Source organism: Uloborus diversus, chromosome 3 (genome assembly GCF_026930045.1).
Source record: "Uloborus diversus isolate 005 chromosome 3, Udiv.v.3.1, whole genome shotgun sequence".
Classification (NCBI taxonomy): Eukaryota; Metazoa; Arthropoda; class Arachnida; order Araneae; family Uloboridae; genus Uloborus; species Uloborus diversus.
In genome coordinates, this window is record NC_072733.1 from 181,599,515 (window position 1) to 181,625,663 (window position 26,149).

Here is a 26,149-nt window from a genome sequence, read left to right on the forward strand (position 1 = left end):
CGACCCCTTCTGGAGATGCTGACTCATTTGCAGAAAATTGAAACAAAAGAGATGAAGAAATGAGCCCATAACAAACGTATCACCAAATGCTACGAAAGAAAAAGCAACTACTGAAATGCCCCGTGTTTTTTTTTTTTTTTTTTAACATCTATTCAAAATAGCCATTATTAAAAATGACTAAATCATTTTTTTCTCCAAGTCCCATTGCACCTTGTCATAAAAGTGTTCCCCCTTCCCCTCTACATCCCCAAAAATAGTGAAAAGTTTCATGGTAAAGAAATGGTAGTTACTGTACTAAAAAAAAGTTTATTTGCTCAAAAATATAACTTCACTGAATTACTAACGAAATAAAGTAGACGTGTCACTGAAACGTTTGAATACCTATTCTGTGCAAAGTTAAAAAAAAAAAAACTTCAGTTCCATAAAAAATGCAAAAAGAAACTCGCAACTGCTTGAGGTCTTTGGCCAGCCAAATCAGGTTCTTTGGCGATGCCCTTAAGCTATTAAAGTCTTCGAAATTTATCTTGCTTAAACAGTTCCAGACAAGATATTTTTTTCCCTTTTTTTCAAACTATCGAGAGGTTAAAGTAAAAAAAAGACGCTCATTCAGAATTAAAAGAGCACAATTTTCCTTATACCGACACTGATTTTCTAACGACTCAATCGGCTTAGGTGGCAAATTATTTCAAATGTAACCTTTTAACCATTAAATGAATTTACTGAAAACAATGCCTATTTTTTGAAAAATCAAAATCATCAACTGATTTAAAAATGATATCAAATTCATTCTTCCGAGCTTTTTCAATTTCAGACGTTATGTTTTAGTAAATTTCAGCTATTAATAAATTTTTAATAGAATAGGGTAGAGTCGGCAGGAATGGTACGGTCGTGGTGATAGGACAGAGCTGAATTTATGACGAAATAAAATTTGAAACATTATTTTTGGTTTTTACAGAAAATACAGCAGCAAGACTCTATTGCATCTTCATCTACTGGACAGGTAGGAACTCATTTTCACATCTTATTTCGGTAATAATTGCAGCGCCGTCTCATTTCTTCTGCTGTCCTAGTTCTCTTAATTCTTCCCTATTTTCAATTAAAGCGCTTTTTTCACAGTAAATTATTGCAAAAACGCAAGAAAAGCAAAATGTAGAACTGATTAAAATTAAAAACTTAGTAATAATAATTCTTAAAAATGAACAAAGTTAGAACAATTTTCAAGTCTCTGCAAAACCACTTAACTTAATGCGATTCCTTAAGCAAAGATTTTTGCAATTTAGTAGCTACCGAATAAATAAATAAATCAAATTAATTAAATCAAAAATAAAATTTGTAACCACAAAAAAAAAAAAAAAAAAAATCAAACGTCCTAGAAAGCAGTGCTGCAACCAGAACTTACTCCTAGAAGAAGGGGGGGGGGATGAAGAGGAGTTCCCAACAGTCTTCAGATTTCTTTATCTTAGTACATTGAGATTGGCAATCTGATGAAAAAGTAAGGATACTTGGGAGGAGGCTGGGGAGTTTACAGCGGTACGCACATTTCTTTATATTAGTACATTGAAATTGATAATCTGGTGAAAAAATAAGGATACTTGGGGGGGGGGGATAATTTTTAATCCCCTCTTCTTGTTGCACCCTTGTTAAAAAAAACTTCAGTGGCCATGATCGTCCTTTTGAAATGAAAATTTTGCTAGAATTTACCTTGAAATGGTAATGCAGAAAATCATAGCATAAACTAGATAAGTCAGATAAAAAAAAATAGTCGGACGATATGATTGAAATTCATTTTCATCTCACGAACATCTCAGCTGAAACATACGTTGTTTTCATGTCGCTAAAGATCGCAACATCGAATCAAATTCTTTCAGCTTAAAAAGAGCAGTTGCAGATTTTTTTTTTCTTTTTGTTTTATCAAGAAATGTATAGGTGAACTTCATAACAAGTACGCTTCACAGATAAAACATACTTATTTATTCATCGTGACGATTCAAGCATGGAATTGCGTTGCAATTCAGAACGCTTATAGCAATTTCTTGGGCAGAAAAATCAATATCTGACACCTTCTGACACACTGGAACGTCGTTACACGGTGACATAGGTAGTGATAGAAAAAAAAAAAAAAAAGAAGCTCTGAATCGCGCGCGATATTTAGGAAACGAAAGACAATTCAATTTTTTTTTAAATTTTCAAACAACCAAAGCTTTTTATTTTTTTAGCGGGTCGCGTTTTCAATATTTGCTAATTAATAAAATGAGCTTTAAATAAATTGCCATATGAGTTGTATGATATTCAACTATGCAATTTTTCATCAACAGTATTGAAATTGTCTTAACCGTGTTGTGACTTTGTGCTGTATTCGGATTAAAATATAAGATGGAACATCGTTTCTGTAAAAAGATACCTTCATACGACAAGCAAGCTAGCAGCTCAATTTCTTTCACCTAACAGAAAAAGTTTGATCCCTAAAGAATTAATTACTTTTTGGTGTTGCCACGCAACACAAATGTTAAACTATCCTAAAGGGTTAATTCAAACAACTTTTCAAAAAGTTAAAAATATTTCCTCTCATTTTTTGGCAGAGTATTTTCCTTCTCAAAGAAGTAACTTCACCGAAAACTAATTATTGCATTGAAGTTTTAAATAAATCATTGTACATAAATATGCAAGGAATTCCAGAATGAATGAACGTCAATGACACGCTTTACTAAGGTCTATGCACAATAGGGTGGCTTTTCCACTCGAAACTACGATAGTTAAAAATTAAAAAAAAAAAAAAAAAAATCAAAACGAAAGTTTAAATTAAAAAAAAAAAAATCCTATGTTAATGCCTAAGCCGTAAGATTTTTATAATAAGCTCTTTTACATGAATTGAAGTAATTTATTACCTTTTCATACCTTTATATGTTTTCTTTAAACGATATTGTTTATTTTTGACTCCGGGAAAGTAAAAACATTCTAATTACGCTAATCCCAACAACTAATAAAGAACTGACTTTTCAAAACGAAGTATCAGCGTACTGAAAAAAAAAAAAACCGTTGTCGAAGTAATCTTTCATTGGTATTTGATTCGACTTTCATTTATCCAGTGGTTGGAAGTTGCGCGCTACAAGTAGCGACGCTACTATAGTAGCTACTGTTTTTAGTAGTTTGTAGTGTAGCGCACTCCTTTTTTGAAAAAGTAGTGTAGTGAGTAGCGAAATACAAAAAAAAAAAAAACAAAAAAAAAACAGTTTTTAGCGATTTTTGGAAATTTTTTTTAAATAAATTAAAAAAAAAAAACGTGATTGAAGCGAATCTGACTGGTGCAAATCTTACGCTTGTATATCAGCGGATACACACAAAAAGTATGAATTAACCTTAGACATATCATTTTGGCGCCATACGTTCTATCAGTTTGACGCCATTTGTTTCTTTGGTATCGTAATTTTCATATTTCGCCAATATTCACGTTGAATAGAGCATGGCTTATAAAGAAAAGAATAAGCGATAACTGCCAACTTAGTAGCACGTTTGTATTTTCTGGCATCCGAGAATGTCCCGTAGATGAACGTTTTAGATTTCAATGGGATTATTGTTTCAATATTCACGAAATATGGATGTTACTGTAAACTTTACAGAAGCAGATGGTACTGAACTAATCTAGCCGGCTTACAGTAAATGTTACAGTGTTATAGAAAAGTATGAAAACGGATTTTTTTTTTTTTTTTCGTTTCATGCAAACTTTGCCCGCTAAAGCAAAAAGCGTTCGGTATTCATGTCATCCACTTTTAATTTAAAATTACATATTGAAGAAAGTTAAGCATCCTAAGTGATGTTTTATATTTCGAGTAGCTTACTCGTTAGAATTTAATATTGATAACTGGTACTGTTTCAGTTTTTCCATATTTCTTCATTTTTGCTTTTTTAGTGATTGAGAGTTGATATATCAACACAATAAAAGTCAACTTTAAAATATTTGTAAGATTTTTGAGATTATTTGTAGGATCGAAAAAACGCTTTTATTTCATTTTAACAGTGTTGTAAGAAAGGGGATGATGTCCAGTTTCGGACTCCTAAATTCCTACCCTAAATTCCTACAAAATTTCAGTACCTATAAAATTTATTCCTATAACTAAAACTAATGTTTTACTCTTCTTTCTAAAAGATGTGTTTCATCATGCAATCAGTATTAAGTAAATGTGTGTCTATGTAAAATTTAAATCAAATTATGACTGCAACTATTTACATTTTCAAGTAGCCGAGTTGTACTTCTTGAATTAAATATTCGCTGTCAAAAAAAAATAATTTAAAATATTCGCAAAAATCGTTAAAAAAACGGTTTGAAATGACAAATTGGTAAAAAAGAATATATATATATATAATTCTTAATGTTTTTCAGGTTCAAATGAGCTAATTTATTAACCTAAACTAGTCTTCGAATGTTTTCATTCAATCCTCAAACGGTGTGTGTGCTGCGACCTGTGTGTCTTCGTTTTTTTTTTACTAAACCTGGGCGACTTTTTTTTTTTTTTCGGCTCTCGAACCTGTGCGCCCTTTGGGAGTCAAGGTTGACGACCTCTTGAGGCACCCAGTCCGCCTCTATGTGTGTATGCTTTGTTTTTTTTTCATTTTTCTTTAAAGTAGCGAAGTAGCGACTACATTTCAAAAGTAGTTTGTAGCCGCTACATTAAAAAAAAGTAGTTGTAGTTGTAGTTAACCACATTTGTAATATAGTAGTTGTAGTTTGCTACAAAAAAGAAAATGTAATTTTTTCAACCGCTGCATTTATCTACTTCTGCATGCACTTTCTAGCAGATTAACTGTTGTTAAATAAATTATTCTTTTTAAACGAATTTCCATAGCTAGCTCATGAACGGAATGCTAGTTTTAAACGCATGAGTTAATAGAAGCTTAAACTAGTAACTGCAACCAGGGCTGCTGATTCGGAGGAAAAATGACTGACTCCGGAAATTTTAGAGCCTGCGACTTCGACTCCTTCATCTAAAAATCAGTCCGACTCTGAATCCGAAAGCACTGGTAGAGTTGGGGACTTAGGGGGAAAATGACCGACTCCGACTCTTGAAATTTTGAATCTTCGACTCCCGACTCAAACCCCTTAACCCAAAATCAGACCGACTCTGATCCCGCAGCCCTGACAGAAACTCGTGTGATTGTAGAATCATTCTCTTTTTGTGATCAAAAACTCGATAAATGAATGAAAGGTAGTATAAGGAAGAGATTTGGAAAATTCGATCATTTATTGGAATCGTGACAATAAAAAATTTGAACTGAATTGATGTGATCTTCCTATTTTTATGTGTCACGAGTGTTATGGTTGCGAAAAAGTCTTAGGGCACCTGCAGCTTAGAGCTTTTTTTTTTTTTTTTGAAGTTAACTTTGTATTCTATGCAAAGGATTTTTTTTTCCTTTTTTGAAAGCTAGCGAAATGTAAAAGTCAATGGATATAATTTTTTGAAAATTTCAGTACACGTTTGTGCATTAACGCCTTTCTGTACGCGTTTAAATTGCTTTTTCTGTGTTAATTAAAAATTAAAATAAAACTGATTACCACCTACTGTAACATGGAGTATATATATATATATATATATATATATATATATATATATATATATATATATATATATATATATATATATATATATATATATATATATATATATATATATATATATATATATATATATATATATATATATATATATAAAATATGTACTATTCAAAATATTTATCGACGAAATCTAAAAATCCTTTCTTGTACATTCCCTTCTTACGTCAGAAGATCTTTTCGCTAACGTTTGTTTGAAGCAAATACACCTGTTCGTTGAAAATTCATATAAGATTTTAATTTATCCGTAGGGCTCTGTTGTTAAGTTGATATTATGTTTTTAATATGCTAATTTATGTTAATTTAAACAAAAAGTTGTTCTAATCAAAAAATTAAGCAAGAGAATGAGAAGTTCTGGTCTAAGAACTCGCAAATATAAAAAAAAATTGCTTGGAATAGGACTATTCATGTAAAAGTTATTAGGCACGGAGGGACCATCTTACCTTAAATTATCCAATTTTCAATGTATATTAAAATAATCAACTTAATGTTATAATTTATTTGTTCTTAAGCTTAGTATGTTTAAAAAAATTCCTTAGCACTTATTCTCGCTTTGTCAAAATTTGGTTTAAAGAAAGAAGCTTTTCATTCGTAGGAGGAGAAGCTACCTCCAGTTCTATAGCTCAGAGCCAGAGCAACGTAAGTCGCATACGCGATTTTACAGAAGAGCAGAAAAACGGTCGCTTAGTGCATACAAATGATTCGACTCGCGCTTTTTTAACATTGTTAAATTATAATTATTATTTTCTTTTTTTAGGACTGCTTTTCACTTGGCTCGATGCCTAATAGGATTCTACATACAACACCAAAAAACTGAAAATCGCAATTTTTGAACTTTTATTAGTCTGGCTTTTAATTACAGATTTCCTTCCCCCTTTTGTAAAGGCAAAAAATTCTTGTGTTAAAATTAAAATTAAAAAAATAATAATAATTTTTAGGATATTTCATCATTAAGTTACTGCGATCGCAGAATGTGTCTTATGTTTTGTGCTCCTTTATAAGTTTGGAGTTTTGACAGTTATTTTCCCCTTCATTTCGGAAAGAGCTGTCATGAATTTCCACTGTCAGTTTCTTTTGATAAAGATATTTTAACAGACTAAGGAGATTTTTTAATGGCGTCTTTTCACAAAAAAGAAAAAGAAAGTAATCTATTACATGAATCGCAAAAAGAAATTTCCTTCTGTACAATTTTAGCACAGGGATGTCCAGAAATTTTGAGTTTTTCCATTAGTTAGACGCGTTCAATTTACTGTAATTGTGCTTCAATTTTCATTTATCCGCTCCCCCTCCCCAGTCCCTCCGAGAAAAAAAAAGAAAGTTCGTTTTGGAAGTTCGAAATTTCTTGTTGATAAATCGTTGCCCTTATAGCCCCTCATGTACCACAAAAATATTTATCCATATTTAAAAATATTTAGGTGTGCGGCAAGAGCTCTAAAATTTATTTATTTTTTCAAAAAATTTATTTTTTTTTTCTATTCATCTTTTGAAAAATTAATTATAAATTAAAAAAAAAACATCAAGTTCAAATACTATATATTAGCGAACACATTTCCAAATCAACATTTGCAAATAAATATTTAAAAAAATAATGTGTTTAAAATGAAAAATTTTAACTTAAGCTTAAAAAAATCCGTATCTTTGAGTAATATGTGGGAAATTTAAGTATTTCAGAAGAGAAAAGTTTTTACTTAGCGCTAATTATCCACTATACTGTTTATATTTTTCACAATAATAATTTCTTAAAATTTACCTTACATTTTGTTCAAAAATATAATATAGAAAAAAATTATTTTTTTTGAAAAAATTATAAATTTTAGGTGGGATACTTAAATGTTTTCTAATTTGAATAAATGTTTTTGTGGTACATATAGGGTATAAGGGCAAAGTTTTATTAACATGAAATTTCGAGTTTCTAAAAAAAAAATCCTTAAAGCCAATCCTTTTTTTATTGGGCCTAGTATACTAGTGCTGGTTCGCAATTTCAGACGCAAGTCGGCAGTGATTGCCGTTGTTCAAATTACATGAAACATTTTAAAAATTGTTTTGGCATAAAAGGAAAAATATAAGAAGGTGTGCGACTTGAAAAATCGACTTTAATTTTTTTTTTCTGGGACACCCTAACATATATCTGTGTGTGTGTGTGTGTGTGTGTACCGTTGGTTCGGTACTCCAACAATTTCTGAAAGACAAGAGCTTGAGCATAAAAGTGGGTTACTATTTTAAATTTAGAGTAACATTAAGTAATGACTGTAATTATTGTTTGAAATCACCCCAAAATGAATGGGGAGAACCGAAACTATTTATTCTCTGATCATGCCTGTTATATACTGGGGAAGGATTATGCCTCCTATATACTGGAGAGGAATCATGTTTTCCCATAAGTTAGTATTTTTCTCTCTTACTTTTTCATTGGAGAAAAATACAATTAATAGCAACAGAAGAATTGATTGAAATGAGAAAACAACAGCAATTATGCATGAATCATCAAGAAAATCCCCTCTTGATAATTTGTGCTTTATTTAACGTTGTTTTCTCATTTCAATCCTATTCTAGCGCGAATCTTATTTGATTATTTTTCTTTTCATTTAACAGAAGAATTAGTTCCTATTTATTTGTGCACAATTCCACTAATCTTTAGAAAGCGCACATTCACAATGGAGATGGCCGGCACTGATTTCAGAGTTATAGCGAAAGTTCTTGAAAGCATGAAAATTGAGCTATATGCAATTTTAGAATATATGCAGGGCTGCCAACTGCTACGAAAAATTCGTAGTTTCTACGAATTACAGCTTTAAACTGCGACACTACGAAAACGGGTCCAAAAGTTACGATTTTCTGTTTTTCTAATTTATAATCCCAAGAACGCAAGGAAAAAAAAAAGCATGAAAACTAAACCGGTAAGTTCAGAAAATCAAACTTCTACTCGTGTGCAGGTTCGGTTAAAAAAGCGGAAGAACTGCCAAAAATTCCGTGAAGAATAGAATTTTTTTTAAAATTAAGTATTAATATTTTCTCTATCATATTTGAAATTTGTTATGTAACAATGCTTTTGTTCTTTATACTGTTGACAATACATCACTGTTAAAATCTGCGGCAGCGCCCCCCCCCCCCCCGCAACCTGCAAAATGCTGCAACGATTTTGGATTTTAAAAAGTTGGCAGCTCTGTATATGTATATAATTTTATTGACTTTTTTTAAATTTATAAGGTAAAATTTTATTGTAATGCATCTATTATTTCTTGAAAACAGTATATTTTTCAAAATTTTTGAATTTCATTCTAATAATTGTTTATTATTTATTTTTATTGCATAATACGGATTCTGATCGGGAGAGAGCATTGCGCCAGAACAAAATTCCTTTACCATGTATGAGAGAGAGAAAAGATCAGTATTCGAACTGGCGTGAAAGGGGCAGTATGAGGGGGGGGGGGACGGAAAATTACAAAAAAAAAAGAGATTTTTCAGGGTCACACTAATTATCTACATATGTACAGGTATGGGATGAGAATACAATGTGAAACAGACTATATACATTATATACAAGATGTGTTACATGTTTTTTGTATAAATTTTGATTTTTATTTATTTATTTATTATTATTATTATTATTTGATTTGAAACGATTTTGGAGCAACACCGGCCAACTGGAAACTGCGACACTACTCCCCAGTTCGGCCTGAGACCCGGTCTCCTCCAGGAGTGGGTTTGGATGAAAGATCAACCCAACGGCCAATCCGTTGGGATATTGTATAATCAATAAACATGTTTTGCTTTAAATTTTAAAACCAACGATAAAAAACTGATTGATTAAAAAAGGAACGCGTTTGGATTCTCTGAAGCTGAAACATTGCTTCTTCTCTTCTTTTTCCCCTTTTAAAATTTATTTTTGATATGTGTATTATATTTTGTGATAAGGGGGGGGGGTATCATACCATAAATTAATGCTGAATGCATAATGAGAATTAAGTAATTTCTGCTTTTGTAGTTTAATTATGTTAAAAAAAGATAATGGCAGAGGTTATCAGTTAAAAACTGGAGTAAACCATCAGTGGGTGACATTGCACTATTTGTTGACATTTTTAAAGAAAAAATAAATCAACGAATGAAACAAGGCGCTTAGAGATCAACTGGAAGGTGGGCGTTGCAAAATGAAGTATTTCAAATTGTGAGTAATTTTGTATTTTTTTGAACGGTTTTACTATTCTTTTGCTTATTTGCTTTTCTTTTGAAGTGTCAATTGCAAAATAAATAAGTAAATAAAGTGAAAAAAAGTTAGCAAGTGAATTATAGATCTTATTACATAATGTGCATGTTAATTAATGTATAATGTGGATATTGAAGTCATTTTTTGAAGTTTGCTTTACAGAAAACTTATTAAAAAAAACCATTTGCTACTGTAAAAAAAATCAAACTGTGAAAATTATTTTCAGGAACAACTTTTGGAAGAATAAGAGATATTTTAAAACAGACATAAAAGATGGCAGCACAATTCAAAAATTCCTTTTGAAAGCAATTCGTAATGAACTAACCTAGATTTTTCGATGAATGAAGTCTTGATGAGAGAGATTCATTCACGTATCTGACGCAGCGCCGGCTGCCGTTGGAGTTAAGAGTTAAAAGAATATTTTGAGCTATTTTCCAGCAACAATTAAAATGTACTGATTATGACTGTTGAAAAATTAAATTAAGTAATTAAAGCATACAGCATTCAATTTAAAAAATGAAGGTACCATAAAATATTTGTCTAAAATATATGCATGCTGATAAACATATATTTATTGCATATGAAATAGATGTAAAATGTATGATATTGAAAAGGAGAAGAAAAAGAAGGGTATTTATCTCTTTTGACAGAAATAGATCTGAATAATTGAAGTTTGTAAGTCAGTCAATTTCACTTTGCCCAGTCGGAAAGAACATTTCCCCTCTCTAGAGGGTCTCTCCTGAGAAAGTCCCCAAATGTGTCAAATCCGTATTTTATACATAGTTTTGAAGGATAGGGAAAATCTCCAGTAACTTTACACCTATGGTAACAGCTAGTGACCGACCACGAGACTTTCAGACTAGCGAATTTAACGAGCATTTACTCCTCATGTGCTTGGTGAGTATTTGACGAAGTTGAGTTCCCAATTCAGGAAAATGCCTCGTCCACTAGGCTAACCAAAGCCCGCAAACTGGTGTTTCAGGTTGTACTGTACTAGAGAGTCTCACCTGATGTTTGAATGCATACCCTTTTGCTACTTTATATTGGGACACAGACAAAAGGAATTGTTAGTTAAAACCCACGGAGATAGGGAATAGCGTAACGATAAGCAAATGGAAATCGGCAGAGTTGAGATTTGGCCATTAAGTAAAATCAGTGCAAGTTACAAACCCGGATGTAAGGGGGAATAACTGTTAATCCTTGTCATTTCTATACCCAATAGAAATTAATGAACAGTTTAATGAATATTTCAATGCAATCGGTTTTGTTCTATATTTTAGAAAGGTGTTCTGAACAGGGCTGCGGAGTCGGAAGGAAAATGGCCGACTCCGACCCCGACTCCGACTCCTGGATTTTGAAACGCCCGACTCCAACTCCGACTCCGGATTTTTTTTTTAATTTTTTTAATTGTATTTTTTAAACTCCCTCTCTCCATTCAAGGGAAGGGGGAAAACCTCTTAACAGAAATTGAAATATTAATTCCTTTTTATGAAAATTTAGCATTTTGTTTTTTATTGTAAACCCAAGACGTCATACAACGTTAGAAATTCAATTTAAAAATCAAACTTTCCAATAGTTACGAGTTAAAAAGTGAGATGACTTAAAAATCCCTTTTAAAAATTTTGAAAATGATTATCTGTAATTTGCCCCCCTTTAATGTTAAACAAATATATATTGAACAAATCGTGTGCTTTCAATTTTTGAAAGCTGTAACTTGAGAGAAAAAAAACTTTTTTTCTAAATCCAAGTTCTTGAGAGGGAGTGGTTTGCCCCTGGTGACATCCATCTAGTAGATGACACCCAAAGTTAATTTCAGAGTTTATAAAAAATATAAATACTTTAATTCTGAAAATTTTCACGAATATATTTTAAATTATATTTCATCAATAAAATTTCAACGAAAATAGGGCACATATGCGTCAGGAGCTAATTTTACACAAAACGCGGCGGTATACAAATTTGTACGAATAGCTTTTACTATACCTATATTTCTTCTTCGCTAAATTTTTAATTTAAATTTTATTGGCTGCTTTAGAATTAACCTAAATATGAAGATTTTAAGATTAACTGCAATTCTTGAGTGTTGTAATCAAGAAATTTTTTACGCTTATTTTGTTACATACTTTTTAGTGAGAACCAAGCTTACAGAAATAGTCTTAATAAAGAAAAAAACATTAGATTATTTCATCGAATCTTTTGGATTCGTGCTTTCGAGCCAGAACGTCTTTGAATTTGCCGCTCACACTTAAACGTTTCAACCTTAGCTACAGGCGTCGACTTACTAATTTGTTACGTTTCTTTTACTATTTTAAACTGAGATAGAACAAAACACTATATTTCTATTTTTATTTGAAAGTGATTACTTGAAAATGTTATTCAACAAAACCGTTTGCTGACAGTTGCTATTAGTTAAGTTAAAAAGCAAGCAAACTAGGGGACGGCTACAGAAAGTTCGGTAAGCATTCAAGCTAGCTGATTGCCATAATGGCAGTTATTTTCTCATTAGTATCTTTTTATACATGTAATCGAACCAATTGGTAATCAATTTTTAAAAAATGCAAGGAGAGTCAGTGAAAAGGAAAGAAAAAAGGAAGCCCGGAGTCGGAGTCGGCATGTTTTCCAACGACTCCGACTCCTTTATTCCAAAATCAGTCCGACTCCGACTCTTCGACTCCGACTCCGACTCCACAGCCCTGGTTCTGAAATAAGATTTACTTATAACCTCACGATTTTTAAAGCATAAGCATACAAGTACTATTTTGAAACGAAATTAACTTTCAAAACTATATCTTTGCCATCGATATCAATTACGCAACAACGGTATTTTTGTATCAAATCTAAAGTATCAATGATATCAGAGGGCCTCCACTTTGTGAATTCTATCCAATCATCTGTATTGAATTACATTAAATTCGAATCTAAATTCTGAAATCGCAAGTTAAAAATTATGCGTCCAGCAACAGTTTAAAAAAGGCATCGAAATAACAATAACGCTACTAGTCAACGCTCAAAGTTTAAGCGCCCCCCCCCCCCCATAAAAGGCACTTTTGTGTAAAAAAAAGTGTATCAGTTGTCTTTTTTAATGTTACAAGCAATTGAATTTTGGTTCAGTAAAGTTTTTTTCCGAATAGTGGCAAGAAAAGAAAAAAGGAAAAGAAAAGACTAACTCAACATTATTTCATTATTCTCTTAATTTTTTTTCCAAGTTTGTTAGTTCTCAAATAAAGTTAAGATGAATTGATTGAAGTAATAATGAAATTAAGTATTTTTTTTTTCATTTTAATTTTCTTTCTTACACTTTCATAGTTTCTGTTTTTTGAGGAAACTTGTTAAATTTCCACAGATATAAACTGCTCCTCCTTGACCAAACATGGTTGTACATGACGGGACGTCATAGGTCACTAAAACTAGCAGCAACCCGTTTTAAAATTTTTGAAAACAAAGTATAAAATGAGTTTTAACTCTCTAATAGGAAAGATTAAAATAAAGATTGTAACTTAAAAATATCATCTGTATTTTTGAATAATAATAATAAATAATCAATGCACCGACACAAAAAGAATCAAATTTTCAAAATATTCAAATACTTGGCTTATTTTAAAGGCGCAATGAAATATTCATTTCTTCTGGGAAAATATAACCAGGGCTACGTAGTCCGAGGGAAAATAGTCGACTTCTAAAATTTAAGATCCTTCGACTCCGAATCTTTTACAACAAAACCAGTCCGTTTCCGACTCTGACTATAGAGCCCTGCAGAGTTGCTAACTCGGAAGGAAAATGATCTACTCAGACTCTTGGAATTTTAAAGCTTTCGACTCCCGACTCTGACTCCCTTATCCCGAAGTCTGTCCGACCCCCGACTGGATATAACAGTAACATACACGAAAGATGACTAACCATCGAAAGAAAACCCCTTTTCACTTATTTAGGATTATTCTGAAAAAATATGACCATTAACCATAGCTAACGCAAACTAACAGCCACCCAACTTTACAAATTTTGAAAACAACTAATAGAATTATCTATTGCTTGCTGATAGGAAGTACTAATATAAATTAGATTGTTATCTAACAAAACTTCTGTATGTTTTACAAAGAAAAATAATATATGAATCGACGCAAAAAGAAACAAATTTCCGAAATCATGACACAATTTAAGTGTTCAATGAAGCGATCGTTTGTTCCGGGAACTATAACTTATTTACAAGAAAGATGATTAATTATCTAGAGACAAGTCATTCCCACTTAATAAACATTATTCTGTTCTGGATCTGATTGAAATGTAAGATCCGCAAAGCCATGTCGAAACAAGACACAAACGGCCACGAAATCAGGTTAATGTACAACAAACATTACCTAACAAAGCTTCTGTATTTTTGAATAAAGAAAAATAATATATAAAGAAACAAATTACCAAAATATCCAAAAATTTGACATATTTTAAGTCTTCAAGGAAGAAATAGTTTATACCGAGAAATATAACTGTAATTTAAACGAAGGATGATTAACTATCGAAGGAAAAGTCATTGTCACTTAATACACATTATTCTGCTTTGGATTTCATTTTTAAATGCAAGATCCGCATGGTCATGTCAAGAAAGGGACAAAAAGACAAAAATTGCCACGAAATAGGGTTAATGTATAACAAACATTACGCATACTAGGATTTGCTTTGAACTTAAAATGTCACTTCATGATAATAGCTTTTTTTTTCTTCTTCTGTAAACTCCTACGAAATTGGTAAGAGAAAAAGTGTTATAATAAAAGACACGAAACAAAACATTTTCCGAAAGAGCTCGAAAGAATGCCGTTTTTAACCAGGTTAGAGTTGTGCTAAAAAAGGTTTAATGAGGTGGAAAACTGTCAGGTTTTCGAATAGCTGAGGTTTTAAATCTTGAAAATAAAATAGGTGTAAACTAAGATAGATTAAGGGAAGGAGAAAAGTTTTTATAATTAAGAATACTGTCGTGGGCGGGTAAACGGCAATATCTACAAAAATGTGATTTTGGGGTATTTAAAGAAGTTCGTTTTTGATTCCCTACAAACACAAGTAAAATGTTAGAATTTTACGTTATTTTCATGTTTTATTTTCTGCAGAAAATAAACAAGCAAGTTTGTAAAATAAAGCTGAAGCAAAATAGATGACAAATACAAAAGAAGGAAATATGAAAAACGAATTTTTTTGAAGTATTGTTGTTTACCTGCCTAGATCAGTATATTAACATGTCTTCATTGAAAAAGTAAAAGTGATTTTTCTCATCCTAGGTAGGGGAGAGTCGGGAAGAAAAGGACAGCTGCATCTATGCCGAAGTAAAATGTGAAAAAATATCTCTAACTTGTCCAGTAGGTGTAGCAGATTAGAATGAAGAAAGAGTCGAAATTGCTAGTTCTACTGGAAAAGTTATTAAATTTTTTTTCACATTTTGTTTCGACATAAATACAGCTGTCTCACTTTTCCCGCTGTCCCATTCCGCCCGGAAAAATAGAAATTTTGTCCCGCACATAACCTCTCATATGTTTCATTTAAATTAAAAATAATAAATTAAAAGGTTAACGAACGAAATTTTGTTACATAAGAAATAACAAATACATGTGTGACTTTCTAAACAAAAAAAAATAAGGAAATCTATGAGCTGTCATGTGAGGGAGAAAATGGCAGTTTTTTCGTGGACTCTCCCGATTTCATTTCTAGAAATTCACAACATCATTAACAACTGAAGCAAATAGTACATAACACTAAAAACATTTTTATTGCATCCCTACTCCTAATGGGAAATTAATCGCCATTATATATTTGCACTTTTTGATTACAACAATGATAAGCTTTCTCTGCAACTTTTATTGTTTTATTTAAATATTTTATATGTTGTTTGGGAGGGGGGGATTTTGAATTGTAAGAGGTAATATGTTTCTAGCTATTTGTTTGCTGAATGATCCCAAATGGAGATTTTCATTATTCAAATTTCCATCGAGTTATCCGAAGGTAAAACTAAGATGCTCTAGAAAAGTTGAAACATGCTACAGAGAAAAATCTCATTTGTAGTTTTCAAATTATTTGGATAAAAATGAAAAAAGTTGGAGGGGTATTTATGATTGTATTAAACCAGCGAAAGTTTATTTATTTTAAATATTCCAAACCTTTTTTCTTATCAAATTTTTGTGAATCTTTAATAATCGTTAAGTTTTGGCAAATAATTTATAAAGTATTTGAATTCCTGTGTGTGAGTGTTTTGTAAATTTAAAATATAAAGTTCCAATGTTGCCGTTTATCACAAATTCAAACATTTATTAACATAATTTTACTATCAAGGAAGTCAATTAATTCGGTTTTGATGGTGGGAATGAGCTGAAGTTTAGATATATTATTTAGATGAAGTTATAAGAATAAAAATTGAAATGATTCTGAATGGCTGTACTAAAGGTGGTGGGATTATCAATTTTCCTCAAAGTAAAATAAGATGTAACAGCGTTGAATTGCACAAAAATTGTAGTTTACTGCATATACGTGTTTCGGGGTTACAAGGAACCCCTTCTTTTCCGATGTGTTTTCATCCATAAGCTCACTTATTATGCGATGAAAAATGAGCTCCTTGTAACCCTGAAATACATGTATGCAGTAATCTGCAATTTTTGTGCAATTCAAAGATGTTATATCTCATTTTGATTTTCAAGCACAAAAGTATTTAGTCAACTTTCTGCCTCAAAGTGTTTTGAAAATGATTGAAGCAGAGCTTAATACCTAACAAAAGAAGTGCAGGAGCCCTATAGCTATCACATCTCATTTACGTACATAGATAGTCTTAATTTCGGTGAAAATGCAAAAATTCGCCCAAGTTTTAAAAGAAGTGCAGAAGCTGATTCCGGTCAAATATGCGAAAATTCGCCAAAATTTGAAAAGAATTGCCATTAGCTAGATGCAGTCAAATATGTAAAAATGCGTCTGAATTTGAAAAGAAGTGCCAGGAACAGAGCTCCTGTGAGCTCCCATGCAAATTCAACCCTGAATTGAAGTGCTATTTCTCATACCAATTAAAGTAGAAATAAGCAAGAATGGTAGAAAAAGCAGCTTTGCGGAATGTCATTTCTTTGTCGATGTACTGGAAAGCTATTAAGGTAATTAACGTGCCCTCCATTGAGTGACCACTTTATAATAGTGTCCTCGAAACTGCAGCATTTTCTTGCAGCAAAAAATTTATAAAAGAGGTTTGCTATTGTTCGAGCAGTTTGCACTACCACAATGAATTTTTTCCCTAGAAATTCCTAAAATGCACAGAAAACGTGATTCAGGTCGGTATCAAACCTCTTTTTTGGAGAGAACACATTATCCTTCCTTGATTGTCTACTTGATGAGATGGAGAAGTTGCTTTTGAGATAGAGCAGGTTTCGCACCCCACATCTCTTTCTCTCAATTTGAGTTTTGTGGGACATTTTGGATTTGTTGTTTGTAGTACTGAAAAGAGTTATAAAGCTGCTGCCATTTTTACATTAGGAACCTGAAAAGTTAATTTGGAGAGCTTGCAAATTAAAAGCAAATGTCTACTTATGAGGGTTTTTTTTTGGAAACCAAATGAATTTTACTAAACTTTTATTCATAGATTAGCTAACTAAAACAAATAGTTATTTGTTTTAATGTTGTTTCTGCACATGTTCAGTGGATATTCATTATTTCTTAGCAGCCTCCTTAAACCATCATCTCTTTTAACGATGGAGTTGCTCCCGAACAAAACTTAATTTCTACAACTAAGCTTTAGAGAGGTTTTTCATTCTCTTTCTCTCTCTCCACACACAAACACTAGCACACATGTACGTATATATTGTTACTGTGAAAGACTGAAATTGGAGAAAGTCAACTTTCACCGGTGATTGCCCGGAAATATTTGGTTTTTCGCCGATATTTTCGCACGGCTCGTTAAAGATATTTAAAACCACTATTATTTAGCCTACAGCTGTATTGAAAACCAATGCTTTAATAGGTTAAAATGTAAGCTATGTCTCCAGCAAAACCATGTAAATTGCAATATCATGTAATATAGTATAAAGCAAAATCAATTTCTACAGTATGATACATTTCTTTCTACATATTGTATTGGAAACGACAATACGAAGATGATGTAACAAGATTTAAAAATTATCACAGAGGATTCTAATTTTTGAACAACAGATAAAATTGAAGAAACTAAAATTGGAACTTTGGAAAGAAAAACAATACGAAGTATTCTCGGAGGTGAAAATGAAAATAAAGTTTAAAGAGGAAAATGCAAATTGTAACTAATTAAAAGCGAAGAATTTTTGATGAAAGGTCTAAAAGAAGTCATCGAGAAAAAAGTTTTAAAAGAAGGCCTTAGTCCGAACTGGGCCGATCTAGTCTCTGGTAATTTGCTATTGAATGTGTTGGTAATTTGCTATTGAATATGATTTATATAAGGATGAAAAAAATAGCGCTTTCTTCAAAACATGCTTAATATAAATGCGTGAAACTGCTCTTACATAATTCTATGTAACCGTGATCTATAAATTCTAAAAATATTTGGGAATCCGGAAGTATCTCTTGTAAATGTAAATTTCCCTTTTAGGTTAAACCGTTAACAATAGAAATTCCTGAAAAATTTATTGAAACGAACTCATGCGAATGGAGATCTTTACTTTTCTTTTTTTATTGAGATTTAAACAGGCAATAAATGATTTCGTTTGAAAGGAAACTGAATGTTGGATTCCATGTTTTTTTTTTTTTTTTTTTGGTGGAAAATGTAGATTATTCGTGATCAGGTATGAATTACTTTTTCCAAAAAAAACGATGCTTAAAATATGTAATCTTTTATGTATTTTTAGTGAGCTTATTTATTCTCTTGATAAAAATTCGCATACTTCCGAATTTTTTATGTAATTTTTAACGAGAAAAATGTTACAAATATTATGTGCCCAAAGAATTTAGTTCTCTAAATGTAAAATCAAGAGCGTTAAACGGATAAAAATTTTATGTTTAACGTTGTTGCTTTAATATTTAATTCAAAATATTTATTTATTTCTTAATATATTTCATTATTCATTATACTGTAGGTAGTCTTTGGGAAGGGGGGGGGGGCGACGGAACGCTTAATTACTCCGGCAGTATACGTACCATAAAAGCGACAAAATAAAAAAAAAGGATCAATCAGCGTGGACTCTTCTTTCAAATTGTTAAACTTTTGTTAGGGGACCGTATACAAAGTAAAATGAACACAAAGCTTGAATTTTTGATAGGAGTCATTAATTTTTAATACCTTAGAATACTGAAATTACTCAAAGTATCAAATTCGATTGGCTACGATAAGTAAATGAAAAGATGCAGATGAGAAAGATTTCAGGAGTCGTTACAACCTAATGCTGCTTTCAAGGTTGAGCTGTCTCAAACATCAGAAAAGAATCAAACGAAATACCACGAGATGCTATCAAAAGAAATAACTAAGGCTACACGTTATAATACGTAAGATTTAAGTAATTGATTAAAATCACAGTTTAGGTTAGTTATTTTCTCAAACTGTCACAAAAAAACAACAACTAATAATATTAATAATATGCAAATAAATAAATAAATTTATGACACGGTTACGCATTAAAGAAAAAAAAATATGTGCAACATTCACATTTCGTTTCAAAATCAGTAGGAAGCATAGTTACTTTTACAATCAATTTAATTAAATTTTATATTAATCAAAGGTTTTCTTTTTTTTACAAAAGTTCATTTCACATAATATTAAAGAAAATAAATTAGGGACACAAATATATTTTAGCCTCTATTCGAAATTGCCTGATTGAGTAGATGGGGGTAAAGGCTATAAGAAAGGCCTGACTTCCCACTACTCATAAAGGAACCTTATTTAGGGCCATTTTATAACGCAAGATAATTAAAATAAAAAGCTAATAAATAATCATTCAAAGAACACAGAAACATAATACAAATAATAAAAAACTATGTCGGCATTCATAACATATCAAGGTACATTTTAAAAATATTCTATTTTATCCACAATCATTTGCAGTAGAGCTCTATATAAACTTTTTTAGTCTTTTCTGAAACAAATTTCTACTATTTATGCCTTTTAAATAGCTAGACAGTTCCATAATCTTGATCCATAAGAGCTAATGCCATTAAATAATAGACTTGTTTTTACACTAATGGGTAAAATATTTTCACGGTTTCTAGTGTAGTAATCATGAACCCGAATTGAATTAAATAAAACATTATTTTCACATTCCCATAAAAATGTCAGTTGTCTGTGTGAATACTTTTATCTGTCTGGATATGACTTCTTGTAGTCTTTTCATCGTAGAATCTAGAAGAATCTAGATCAAGGTACGATAACAGCTGCCCAAGTGCATAGTTGTTGTCCTGCAACCAACGAGAACGGTAATAAAAATTACATCTAATAAGTTTCGGTGACTAAATTTCGTAAAAGAACTGAAAAGTTTTGTTAAATAATATCAAAAGAAAAAAAAAATAAAACTATGTTTTTACACCGATTGCTTAAGAAAGCTGTCTTCTTCTTCTCCTTCGTGAAATATATAGGATACCGGCATCAGTAACAGACAAAGGTCCCAGTAACAGACAGCCGAGAGTTTGGATTTTAATAATAAGCATTTTAGGCGGGTAAAACTGATGTTGCTGTGGCCCATGAATACGGTGCAACCATCTAGTGTAATCAGAGTGAATTTCATGAGCCAGTTGGTATCTACAAGGCAGTGGTGGAAGGTTATGAACAACTACCACGAGATCAGCTGGTGTGTTTCATGTTCATTTAAATTTAATAAGACTTTAGTTCTAAAAATAAAGAACTTTTGCACATTTTGAAGAGAAAAAGGGAATTTTGTCCATTGCTAATCCTTTCCTCATCCTTTCTGTTACTGGGTATCATGAGATTTATCGGTGTCTGTTACTGGGGGGTCAGACCTTTTTTCGAAATTGAGAAAATAAAAATGGAATTAACTAATTCAGAATATCCAGAATCAACCAAACGTTAGATGATATGTAGTTGCATGAGAGAAAAATAGTTTAAAAAGTCTAAATATACATTTAAAAGCTCAGAAAATTGAATTACCCCCTACTTGTTCTAGAAATTGAAGTAAAAATTACAATTGTTATCTTTCTATAATTTTCTAGTAAAAAAGCATACAATTTTAAATGCCCTACTATAAGCTTTCAAGATTCTTTTGAAGGGTGTTTTTATAGTTTATTTAAATTTACTTAGAGCTTATAGCAAGGAAAAAAAAATACAGTGTTTGACTGTGTTTGATAAATGTTTTAGGTAGGTTCATTAGATTGATTTTAGTGCGGAGGATTGGCGAACGAAGTCAACAGGGGGCGGAACCCCCTAGTTTGGCAATATTATGACAGGGGCGTCCCGAACTAAAGTTTTTGGGCGGAGGAAAGTTCTTAATTTTCTAAATTAAGCTTCAAATTTAATCGAAAAATAAAATACGATCATGCACACATACCTGCATCGAATGGGAAAAAAAAGGGGAAAAAAACCTCAATTCTACTCCAGTTATCTTCTAATTTGCCGAATTGTCAGACAAGATGCGTAAAATAAGGAGTTTTTTGGAAGGCCACAGTAACCTCTCACGACCTCCCATCGGGGCGCCTTTGCATAACGATTTAATCACAGTGTTAGTTTGCACACAACTTGCCCAATTAGAAGCAAAACGCAAGGGCGGAAATATATTCCTAACATGGAAAGTACGTTACCAGATTTTAGGTCACACTCAGAATTGCGCCATAATCCCTGTCGGTTCGAGAGAGTTCGTCGATTTCTTCATTGTCATTGTATGACATGAATTCAAGTTCAAGTTGGCGGTCGCTATTTTGAGCCGCGCATTGTAACTTTATTTATTTATTCTTTTTTATCTGTCATTTTATAATGCCTAAATGAATCACGTGTTTTCGCTTCACTTCATCGCTTGCACAAAAAAAAAAGTCCACTTAACGTTTTCACGCCTGCTTTTCCGACTAAAAAATGCTTTGTTAGGGACATACTGTCAAATCCTAAAGTTTATTTCGTCTTTTTCGTTGCACCTTGTATTACGTAGGAGAAAGTGGAGCAAAATCGCGCCTTAAAGCTTTGAAGCGAAATTAAAAGACATTTAGAGATATATACAGTACTGGACAAAAGTATTGCAAGTTGGAGAATTGTAACCTTTTTTCAAGCATTAGAGAACCCAAAATGTTTTTTCTTCGTATTCAACTGATAGTTTTTTAAGTAAAAAATGTTAAAGAAAAGATATGATTAAGTTATTAGACACAAGCAGCTATTAAATTTCATAAGAAACGTTATGTTTAAAAAAAAATCAGGGTATCAGAAATTGGATTCCATTTTAGCTCCCTTCAAATAAAGTGAAGTAAAGATGCAATTTCAAGTGCTGAGCTGAAAAAGTGATAAGTGCAACTGAATCGAAGAACATATGTTTTTTAGCCACTTCTCGTTAGATTACAATAGCCGCTTTTTACGCAAATTAGCTTATTGCTTCCTTAAACTTCATTTCTATAGTTGCTCTTTAAAAAATCTGTTTAGTTTCAAAAATACCAGTTTTAGTGACTTATCTTGAAAAAAAGTTATGGATTTCTGAAACTTGCGATACTTTTGGCCACTAGTGTTTCAACAATAAAAGTCAGCATACTTTCTTATGCATTTGAGAGGCAATATTCTGAATTAGGATGTGTTGTTATGCATAGTTATTTTATTATTGTTTTTTTTTCTCCACTATTGCAAAACGACTGTTTTGTGGAGCAAAACAGTAATTTCTCCAGTTATAAATTAGGGAGTAAATTTTGTTTTTGATCAGTTGGGTCAAGTTTTGAGCAGGAGAGGAGATGAGTAACATTCATGTTGCCAGAACCGCAAATTAGACAGGTACTAGATATTAAGATACCTATCTTGTAGAGGTGCTCAGCCAGGCAATCGTGGCCTGTAGAGAGCCTAAAAAGGGCCACAGCTTCCACTTGAGGTTTATTACAGTAAGTCCTCCACATCTCTTGAATTTCGGCCCAAGGTTTGCCGTTCGAGTTGGTTTTGTTTATGGCCGTAAGTAGGTCTTGAATTTGGTTTCTGCAGAAACGAGTAAGGGACTCACTGGGAAAGGGACAGTTCACTTGGCGATCTAAAGAGCCTTGCTTGGCCAGGGAGCCAGCCATTTCGTTTCCATGGATGCCCGCGTGTGAGGGAACCACTGGAAGGTAATGGTCTTATTTGCAACTCTTAGAAGAATCACGTTCTTTTTAATTTTTGAGATGATATTTGATTCGGTGATTTGGATCTTTGTAACTGCTTGAATAGCTGCTCTGGAATCAACTAAGATTATAGCTTTGGAGAAGTCGTTTAGTCTAGATTGAAGATTATGAAGCGCCAGGAAAATGACGTGGGTCTCTGCATCAGTTTGATTTGAGAGAACCAACAGGTTCTTGGACGGAGGGAAAGATTACTATATACACCAGCGGGGTAGCTTTGTTCTGCCAAAGTGAAATCTCTCAGCCATTCCTTTTCATGGTATTGCTCGTGGAGCATACACAGTGCGTTTGTTCTTAGAATGGTGTCTGGTATGTCCTTTTTATCTTGATTTTTAATCTGTAAATAACTCTTGATGCCTGTGAAGTAGAGGGGGTTGACCAAGTTACCGCTCTCTATAAGATAATCTGGATACATGTCTCGCAAAAGCCCGCTGCAGGCATCAATTGGAGATACCTGAGTTTTTAGTGTTACAGGGAAAGTGTAGCTAGTCCAGTGCGCTCTATTTGAAGAGATTAGTTTGATATACGAACATATTGCCTGTTTCTTGATTTCTGAGGCAATAGCAGCGTTACCGGTATAGATTTGCATAGCTAGAATAGGTGTCTTTTCGACAGCACCGGAGATCATTCGTAGTGCCTTGTTTTGGGGAGTTTCTTAAGAGTCGATCTTGTCTTTTGCGGCTGTAATTATAGCTCCACTCCCGTGTTTAATGACAGGTTTAATATAGGTGTTATAAGTTCTATTAAGAGTCAACTGGGAGCAGCCCCATTTCACTCCCGCTAAGCGTTTCATTATTGGGAGCCTCTTTTCTACTCTTTCTTTTACGTATGGCAGTTAATTTATTAATCGATATTCTTTTCATCGGATTGTAACACCGTATGTTTCAAGAACTAGAGGGGTCGGTTCGACTCACTTTTATAGTTTTTTGCCCTACTTTCTCTTACTATCTAAAATGCTTGCTTCGAAATGCCTATATAGTTAAATAATACAGTATCGCTTTCTGATTAAATACTCACGTCATAATTTGCACCAGTAAAGTTTCAATAAATGAAGATTTTTTTCTGACATATGTATGTGTCTTAGAGATTTGTTAATTCCATTTTCGCGCCTTCATTTACAAATGCTGTTTAATGTTTAGAAAACAAGTGAAGTGATGCACACACAAAAGGAAAAAAAATTCCGATGGAAGATTATTAACATTCCAAATTTTTTTGTAAATTTTTACTACGTGCATATAATTTTTTCAAGTCCTTCAACACGTCTCATGATATTGTTACGGGTGCATCCAATTTAAACAATATTATTAAGCTGCGCAATGAAACTGATAAAAATATAATTGCATAAATGAAACAAAACATAAGTAAATAAGCAGGTAGCTATAAACATGTAATAATTACGATTTTCCATAGTTCAAATAAATTTCAGTCATATATTCGATTATTTTTCAATGTTCTAAAAATGAAAAGAGAGAGAGGGCGAGAGAAATATATATTAGACGCATAGAGTTCTAGTTTAAAACTATAACTCTATTGTTATAACAAAATTGTGCTACAATTAAATTGCAAGCACGTGTTTCGGGACAAAACACTTGCCCCCCCCCCCCCTTTCAATGCACTGAAATTATTAGCAGTTTATTTTTAACATTTCAATGTAAAAAATAAACTGCTGAGCATGTGTCTGCAAATTTACTACTGTTTGTTCATTTTCTACTTTGTTGATGTTTTTAACTGTTTGGACAAAAGCAAACTTTTTAATAATAATTGAATTGAGCTTTCACACAGAAAAAAAAAGTTATTTATCGTATAACTTTATGAATATTAGAAAATAGGACATAAACAGGACATTTTCTATTAAAACATTTTTCCTCTCGGAGAAAAATGAGGAAAATCTTTCTACTGTCAAAGCAGAAAATTGAACTATATTTGGTTATCACTTCAAAAGATGATAAATTCCCATTCGTTGCATTCCTTTCAGATATAATGCTCTAGCAAACACGCCAAAAGTTTCTAACAGTGATTGATCGATTTGAATATCGGAAAACTTGCATTAATGAAATAAATTAACGTGTCTTCATTTCGCCGCAAAAGAATCTTTGCTCTAGTTCCTGCTAAATAATTCGAAACTTCCGAAGAGCCGCAAATAGAATCCCACTAAGGTAATTGACCGGAACCTTCACCCGCCTTTGACTCTGATAGAGAACAACTTTGACACGCGTGTAAGGGAAAGACAAAGAGCAATTTCTGGATTTATGCATAGTCATACTTGAGCTTGGAAATTGATCATTACATTTAATTAATGATCTACGTTTCTGCTGTTAATGTTAAGAATACAAAAAATCCAAGTTCATTTTTTCAAAAAAGCTTATTTTTGATAATGACTCATGGTAAAAATTAATGTATAAAATTATTTTTTTATTTAAATTGATAATTAGTTAGTAAGTGAAATATGACATGGCAGAGACGAAACGGGAATATATTCACGTATAAACACACGCATACATACTACGTACGCACACATACTACATGAAGAGACACTAGGAAGTTTTTTCATAGCGTGAAAATACTCTTCAACAATTTTAGAGGAGTGAAATTTATGTTGGAGAAGTGATATATTCGAGGGGGGTTCAAAAAGTAAGGTAACAAGCCCATGCAGCATAAAAATGTTTTCAGGAATATCAAAAATATATACAATGTAAAGAGGAAAAGGTGCAAATTGCTAACATGGTCGCCTTAATTTTTGAGACATTGTTCCAGTAATACACCAAAGCATCGATACCAGCATGAAAGAAATCATTGTCGAGGTCCAACGAGCACATGTCTTCTGATAGCCCAAATCTGTATGAACAATATTGTGTGCACTGCCAAGGAATACATTGAGTTCTTGTGCAATTTTACTCAAAGTAATGCGACGGTCACCTTGAATTAAAGCTTCGGTACCATTAAAATTTTCATTGATTGCTCGCCCTGCTCTTTCTTCATCTCGCACATTTGTTCTGCCTTTTTAAAATTCCGTGCACCAAAAACACCCTTCTTTTCCTTAAATGAATGCCTCAGCTGCCAAATCGATTAACTCCACTTTTTAA